This window comes from Miscanthus floridulus, chromosome 6, assembly GCF_019320115.1.
Source record: "Miscanthus floridulus cultivar M001 chromosome 6, ASM1932011v1, whole genome shotgun sequence".
In the NCBI taxonomy this organism is placed as follows: domain Eukaryota; kingdom Viridiplantae; phylum Streptophyta; class Magnoliopsida; order Poales; family Poaceae; genus Miscanthus; species Miscanthus floridulus.
This window is the reverse complement of record NC_089585.1, coordinates 139,561,059-139,568,498: the sequence shown is the minus strand read 5'-3', so window position 1 is coordinate 139,568,498 and position 7,440 is coordinate 139,561,059. Positions and strand designations below refer to the sequence as shown.

General features: G+C 49.7%; 2 pseudogenes; both read right to left on the bottom strand.

The window, feature by feature from the left end:
• Positions 1-388: 388 nt before the first annotated feature.
• On the bottom strand, positions 389-3,342 carry LOC136459888 (cytosolic sulfotransferase 5-like; annotated as a pseudogene).
• A 708-nt stretch (positions 3,343-4,050) lies between these two features.
• On the bottom strand, positions 4,051-6,551 carry LOC136459887 (cytosolic sulfotransferase 10-like; annotated as a pseudogene).
• Between the last annotated feature and the right edge of the window lie 889 nt (positions 6,552-7,440).

Below are 7,440 nucleotides of genomic sequence, written 5' to 3'. Positions count from 1 at the left end.
CCTAGATACATCTCAATGTAGCAAATTCTATGTATAAAAAAATCAAAGCGACTTATAATTCAGAATGAAGGGAGTATATTATAATATTACTAGGGAGAAAAAACCAGTTCGAGGCCGTTCCAAACTTCCAATCAGACGAGGAACAGTTTACAGCATCCAAGGTGAAAGCCCATGCATTACAGCAATACATGTAACAGGTATCACGTCTAAATCAACAAGCAAGCTAACGACGGGAACAAACCGCCAGGTAAAACTACTGGCCAAAGACACATGCCTAACTAAGAAGGACAGCTTCCTCCCTACAGCAAACAACTTCTTCAGGTCTGCCCAAACTGATCCATCAGTTTATGACGAATTTTATTAAGACAAATGTAACCAGTGACGGCACATATTTTATGATGAACTTTACATAATACTCCCTTCGAACAAAATTATAGGTCGTTTGGGACGCAAGGGGGAGTAATCTAGGTACATAGCATAAACCAAAATGACGTATAATTTAAGACGGACGGAGTAACAGATATGGCTTTATTGGCGTGACAAGACACCGCAGACTATGTTTTTTAACAAAGTTATACAAACGAATTGTATACAATAATTTATTTCCGGTAAGATGATTAGATGAAGTCCATGTTTTCCCTCCATCATCACTGAAGATGAATGCTCACCATGGGTGGTATGATCTCCAACCAGCAATACCGATAAAATGAGTTGACATTGGCATTCTGCAGTGGCTCATGCTGTGCTCGCAAAGGTGAATCCAGTCCCTTGCAATGCATCCTCGACAATCTTGTCTAGCCTCTGCGCCATCTCCGGCGTCATGTGATTGCTCCAGTCCCCAGCAACTCCCATCCTGAAGAAGCTTTCGTTCTTGATCCCCATCCTAGTGCTTCCATTTCTGTTCACCTCCATGTCCCTCAACTTGGCCAGGCTACACAGCTCCACGATGGCGCTCACAACCCCGCCCTCCTCCTCCTCCTCGGAAAATTCACAGCCCATGAACCTTGCTAGCTTCTTGACGTGACTCTCCGGCGCAAGGAGCATCTCCTCGTACCTAAGGAACAACACCCTGCTGTCAGGTCTCCTCACGCTCTCCTCCCAGTACTGGAGGACATGCTGCCATTGGGGGCCATCAGGACAGCGGCCTTGGCAGAATAGCTCGAATGCCTCCTGGATCGTGAATGACTAAGCATCAACTCCCCACGCCGGCGACGCCTTCCTCGTGAACAACCAGTAAGAAACCAGAACATCCTTGGGTTCCCGGCAGATGTATACGATCCGGCACCCTGAGCGCTCACCTGTGATGCTGTTGGGTAGCAGGGAGTAGGGAAGGTGCGTAGCCAGCACACGGGGGGGAGGAAGCGCGTCAAACTCATTCCCTGTGTTCATACCAATTTCGAGGAACTTGACGCAGTCATGAGGGCCGCAATGGCGCAGCGGATGGTCGTCGTCGCACGGCGGATGTGTGGAACGCTTCAGCGTTGCGAAGGCTAGGGCCTTAAGCCAAGTGGTTCCAGACTTGGGGTAGCTTGCAAGGAACACGTCGGTGGGTCTCGGCTGGAACCTGGAATGGACGTTCGGGACGCCTATCTTCAATGTTGTTACCTCTGGCACCCAGAAGCCAGCGTAATGGCGGAGCCGGAACGGTGGCCACCTGATCTCCAGGGGCAGCGAAGGGATGATCTTGGCTACGTTGGCGTGATGCATTGTCACCGGCGTTGCACCTTCTTGTGCATCGTCCTCCGACTGCCTGAAAGCCATCGTGTTACTGGCCTACTGCTGTATCTCAAAAGAGACGTCACCTCCAGTTGCTTGTTGCAGCCTGCATATGGGACGAGGGTGCACAAAACGGATGTAATCAGAAAACCTGATCTCAGCTTAAAATAGATAACAGCAAGATGTTAACTGAGATATAAAAGAGCAACGGAGACACACATAATCATCACCATCTGATCAGACATGATTCAATGAACATTACCACTGAAATCGATTGCATTGCAAGTCACCAAACAGTGGAGCAATACTACAGGTCCAAGTCACATTAAGAAGTACCCAGAAAGAAACAAGGCTGCACTCCGAACTGCTCAGGAAGGATCCTATCCTAGGATATAAAGCTTCAAAGGTGTTCGGAAATTTAGCACAACACTAGTTCTTGCAAAAGATTGAATTATTGCTCCAAAGTCCGAAGTAGGCAAGCCGGCTCAAATGAAAGGCCAAGCGTCAAGCAGAGCAGTGAGCTGTAGTTCTGGCAATTTCTCGGCAACCCAACACTGTCCATTTGATTCAACCTTTGCAAAAACTAGCATATATATAGTGCAAACACAAGAATAGAAATCTTAATCTGCAAATACGTCTATAAAAGCATGTCCTAGCTGTTGGTACAAAATCACTTCACTATAAAAGTATAAAATACTGTTTGATAGAGCTCCTGCATTCAGCCTAAAAGCTTCTCTGGAACTTTAACAAATAGACTCTTAATTTTTTTTGAAACAAGGGTAGGAGTTCTACTGCTCAATTAAGACGAAAGAATATTATGTACAAGAAGACGAGATGCCAAAACGCACCCAAAGGGCTAACCAACCCACACGACGCAGCTGAGCACAAACATGACACACTACCATGGGTCATCGTTGCCGAGCATGGCAGAAAAGCTGCCAGCAGCTCCGATTTCCCATGGCAGGCCACCCACTAGCCATCCACCGACGGGCCGCCACCGGTCATCGTTACCAACCTCAAACACCCGGTGAAGAGCAGCTCCGACTTCCAATCACGAACCCGCACCACGCATCGAAGCCGCAACGATAATCAGTGCTAGAGGGAAAGCACGACGCCCCCAACAGGGAAGCGGCGCCACCGGCGTCGCCGTCGCCAAGGTTTTCGCCCAAGAACCCTCAAGCACGAACATCAGACCGAGAAGCTCGGACCCCTGCCAACCAGCACCGCCATCGCCGTTGTCCCGCAGCCCCACAGAAGCCCATTCAGAAGGGCATCGACGCGGCGGCTGCACGCGGCGGCCGCACAGCTACGTCGGCCGCCACCCCCTCCGAACAGGCCACGTAGAGCCAGACCTGACTCCGCTGCTCGCGTAACACCGCCGCACGTCGAGGCCGTCAACGACCACCGTCGCCGGCTCTGGCACCCACCGCCGTCGCTGCTGACAACGCCGCCAACAGCCACGAGGCGCATGCCCCCACCATCACGAGGAGGAGGATGAGGGAGGAGAAAGAACCCCAGCCGCCGCCATCCTTGCCTTCCGCCGGCCTCCGGCGTCGAGCTCCGGCGGCGGCCAGGCAGTGGAGGCGTGGGGGCGGGGGCCGAACCCAATTGGCAGACCTCCCCCAGATAGAAATGCGGGAGAGATGAGAATGACAAGAAGGGGGGACGGGAAGGGTTTTGCGCACCTGGCGAGAACACACACGCCGCGACGACGTGGAGGCAGGGCCTGTCGCCAGCCGGCGAACTTCCCGCGTTTCTCCAGATGCAGCTGCAACTGCAAACCCGCAATGCTTGGAAACAGAACAGGGGGCTGGCCTGCTTGCTGAGGGCGTCGGCGGGCGCGGAGAGGTCCTCGTCCTCGCGGTCTGCGTGCGGCAATATTGTACTCGCCGCCCCCGGCCACGCTCTCTTTTTCTATTCTGCCCGTCAGGCCCAATTGGGAATCCGCGCACGCCATGAATTTATTCTTTGGTTTCATTTGGGTTGCTTCTTTTTCTTCCTTCTCTTTTTAATTATAAATGTTTTTTACTTATTCTTTCGTGGAATACTCGTTTTGGCCAACTGCATGAATTTTACATAGTATAATCCATACTGTTTTTGTGCGACAAGACGCCACAAACTATGATTTGCAACGAAGTTATTATTATACAAATGATTTGTGCATAAAGTAACTCCCGGCAGGATGGATTCCATATTTTCCAACAATCACTCTGAAGCACAATGCTCACCATAGGTGGTATGATATCTGCGACCAGCAAGCAGCAATACTGACGAAACTAGTTGATCTTGACATTCTACAGTTGCAACCAATACTGTATATAAACCAAGGGTGGCTCACGCTGTGCTCGCAAAGGTGAATCCAGTCCCTTGTAATGCATCCTCGATAACCTTGTCTATCCTCTGCGCCATCTCTCGCGTCATGTGATTGATCCGGTCCCCAGAAATCCCCTTCCTGAAGCTTTCATTCTTGACTCCCCACCTAGAGCTTCTGTTTCTGTTCACCTCCACGTCCTTCAACTTGCCCAGGCTACACAGCTCCACGATGGCATTCACCACCCCTCCCTCCTCCTCTTTCTCATAAAACTCACAACCCATGAACTTTGCTAGCTTCTTGACGTGACTCTCTGGCTCAAGTAGCATCTCCTCGTATCTAAGGAACAGTACCCTGTCAGGCCTCCTCACACTCTCCTCCCAGTACTGGAGGACATGCTGCCATTGAGGGCCACCTGGACAACGGCCTTCACAGAACAGCTCCAAAGCCTCCTGGATCGTGAAGTCAAGTCCAGGCGCCAACTTCCTCGCGAACAACCAGTAGGAGACTAGAGCATCCTTGGGTTCCCGGCAGATGTACATGATCCGACACCCTGAGTGCTCCCCGGTGATGCAGTTAGGCAGCAAGGACTAGGGAGGGTGTGTGGCTAGCACACGCGGGGAAGGGAGCGCTTCAAACTCATCCCTTGTGTTGAATTCAATTTCGAGGAACCTGATGATGTCGTGGGGGCTGCAATGCCGCAGTGGATGATCGCCATCGAATGGCAGATGTGTGGACCGCTTGAGCGTTGCAAAGATGAAGGCCTTGAGCCAAGTGGTGCCAGACTTGGGGAAGCTTTCAAGGAATACGTCAGTGGGCCTTGGCTCGAAGCACGAATGGACAAGTGGAAAGCCTGTCTTCAATATGTTACCTCAGCCAGCCAAAAGCTAGCATGCTGGCGAACCGAGAGCGTTGGCCACCTGGTCTCGAGGGGCAACGAATGGATGATCATGGCTATGTTTGTGTGAGGAGTCGTCAACAGCGCTGCTCCTTCTTGTGCATTGTTCTCTGAGTGGCTGGAGGCCATCATCCTATTGGTGAATCTCAAAAGCGAGGAAACTGGTGCTGCGTGTCCAGTCCAGTTGCTTGCTGCAGCCTGCATGTGGACGAGGGTGCACAAAAAGGATTGCATGAGGAAAACCTAATCTCAATTTTAGGTAACAGAGAAACCAAGTTACACTAAAAGACGATGGTACACAAGTTATCATCTGATCAGAAATCATTCAATGAACATCACCAAAGAAATTGATTGCATTGCAAAACAGTGGAGTAATACTACATCTCCAAGTCACAAGTCACATTAAGAGGAACCCGTTTAAAAAGGACAACTACAGAGTGCTCAGGCTTTAAAGGTGTTCAGAAGTAGTGCACTATACTAGTTTTGCTCAAGATTGGATTATTGCTCCAAGTTAAGGCAAGCCGACTCAAGCCAAGGTCAAGCATTAGGTTATTCTGAGCTAGATTTCTTAACCTGTCCGAGCAGTTCGTCATAAGGCACAAATATCATTCATGCGAGCTACCAATCTGAACCTGTTTCAAGTGATGTATAGAGTTCGGCAGCAATTTTTGTTACTTGGCAGTGGGCACAACCAAAATCCTAATTGTTAACCTCCTGTAAATATTGCTTTAGCTATCTACCTAATGAAGCGGCAGAGCACCTGGCCATTTGGCTAAAAAAATCCTCTTTGTCGTGACTCAACGTCAAATGAAGAACAGAATAAAGTGAATTGGTTGTGGTAACTTCTCACAGCCCAACTGTCCATCTGAACCAGAATATAGGGACTAGTACAATTATTGCTTGAAGCAGTTAAACAGCTAATGAGATATTGTAACTGTGCCTGCTATTCTATTCACCGACTTGACTCCAATTTAGAATAATGTTCAACCAGTAACCTCTATGTTTGTTCCTTTGTCACTACTTAATTTTATTCTATACTATACTATTCTCCATACTTGAAACCTTCTATTGTTATTCGGGAAAAAAAAACTTCTATTCTTATATGTATCTTCCACTGAACGGAAAAGGATCAGCAGTACCCCACAGTTGTGACCATTTACTTTATTTCTCTACTAGTCCGTACGGTGGGCAGACTCCATACAGTTTCATTTTGCTCAATGAAGAATCTATACACCATTTTCACCCCGGCAGCAAAGTTCACTTGAGTTGGATACTTAGCATCTTTCAAAAAGAATGAGATACATTGATCCATATTTGTCAACAAGCTATCTTTGAAGTTTTTCAGAGAGAGAGAAAGAAAACATAATAAAATGTGGACAGTAACAGATCCAAAGCTAGCATACTATAGCATCCAATCCACTGAAGAAAACATTTATGAAAAAAAACATAATCTACAAATACTTGAGATAATTTTTAATCTAATTCATATGTTGAGATAATCTAATTCATATGCAGGAAATATACACTAGCCACTAGCAAGCCCATCCACATGATGCCCAGCTATGAAGTAGCCGCGACTACGAGAAGTAGGCTGGACCGATCGTTGCCGGAAGGTTCATGCGTCATGCTTATAACATCAGGTGTCCCCAACCCCAACTAGCAGCGAAAGTTTTCAGAATGTACTACCCTTCAATCCGCACAGACAGAATCTCCAATATGCGGAGCGGTGGGAGAGGGGAGAGATTGACAGGAAAGGAGGAGGGATTTCACGCACAAGGAAAGAAGATGCCGGCGACGTGGCGGCAGCCCGTGTTGGTGCCCGGCAAACTGGGCGCGTTTCCCTCCCCAGATGCAGCAGCTCCTAGAGTTTAGAGACAGAGAAGAAGGCGTCCGAGGGCACGGAGTTGTCCTCGCGGTCGGCTTGGGAGAGGAGAAGCCGGGGGCAGGTACGACCGTGGATCTGGTGAGATCGCCGGACGCATGTCGCCGTCGGCTAGATGGCCTCCGCTGTGTGTACCCCACACATATAGGCCACAACTCAGCTCTAGTGCCCCCTTTTCTGTCCGACTCGCGGCGCCGTCGCGTGGTGTGGCCAGGCTAGACCACTGGGCCCATCTTTTCGTGGAACGAGATCGTCTGCAGTTGAGCTGGAGGACTTGTCTCTGTAGTTCTTCATCCAAGCCGTTGATATCGGATCCAAGGGTGAGCTCCAGAGAAACTAAACTATCAGGCCTCCAACAGGCCCATATCAGCCCATCCGACCATCCCGCACAACACTTTCCCCTCCTGACTCCAACCTCCGCCGCAGTTTCTCGTTCCCCAGGCTGCACGGCGTCGCGGCTCCTTCGTCGGGAGCGTTACCGGAGCGCCCGCTCCTCCAGTCCTCCCGTCTTCATCAAGTGCGACACCAGATCTGGCGCATCCGTCCTCTCCAAGCACAACGAAGCGGGCAAAGCAGGGCAGTCGTTTCCTCTGCAGGTAGTAGGTCGGCGCGGCGGCACCATCCTTGCCATTG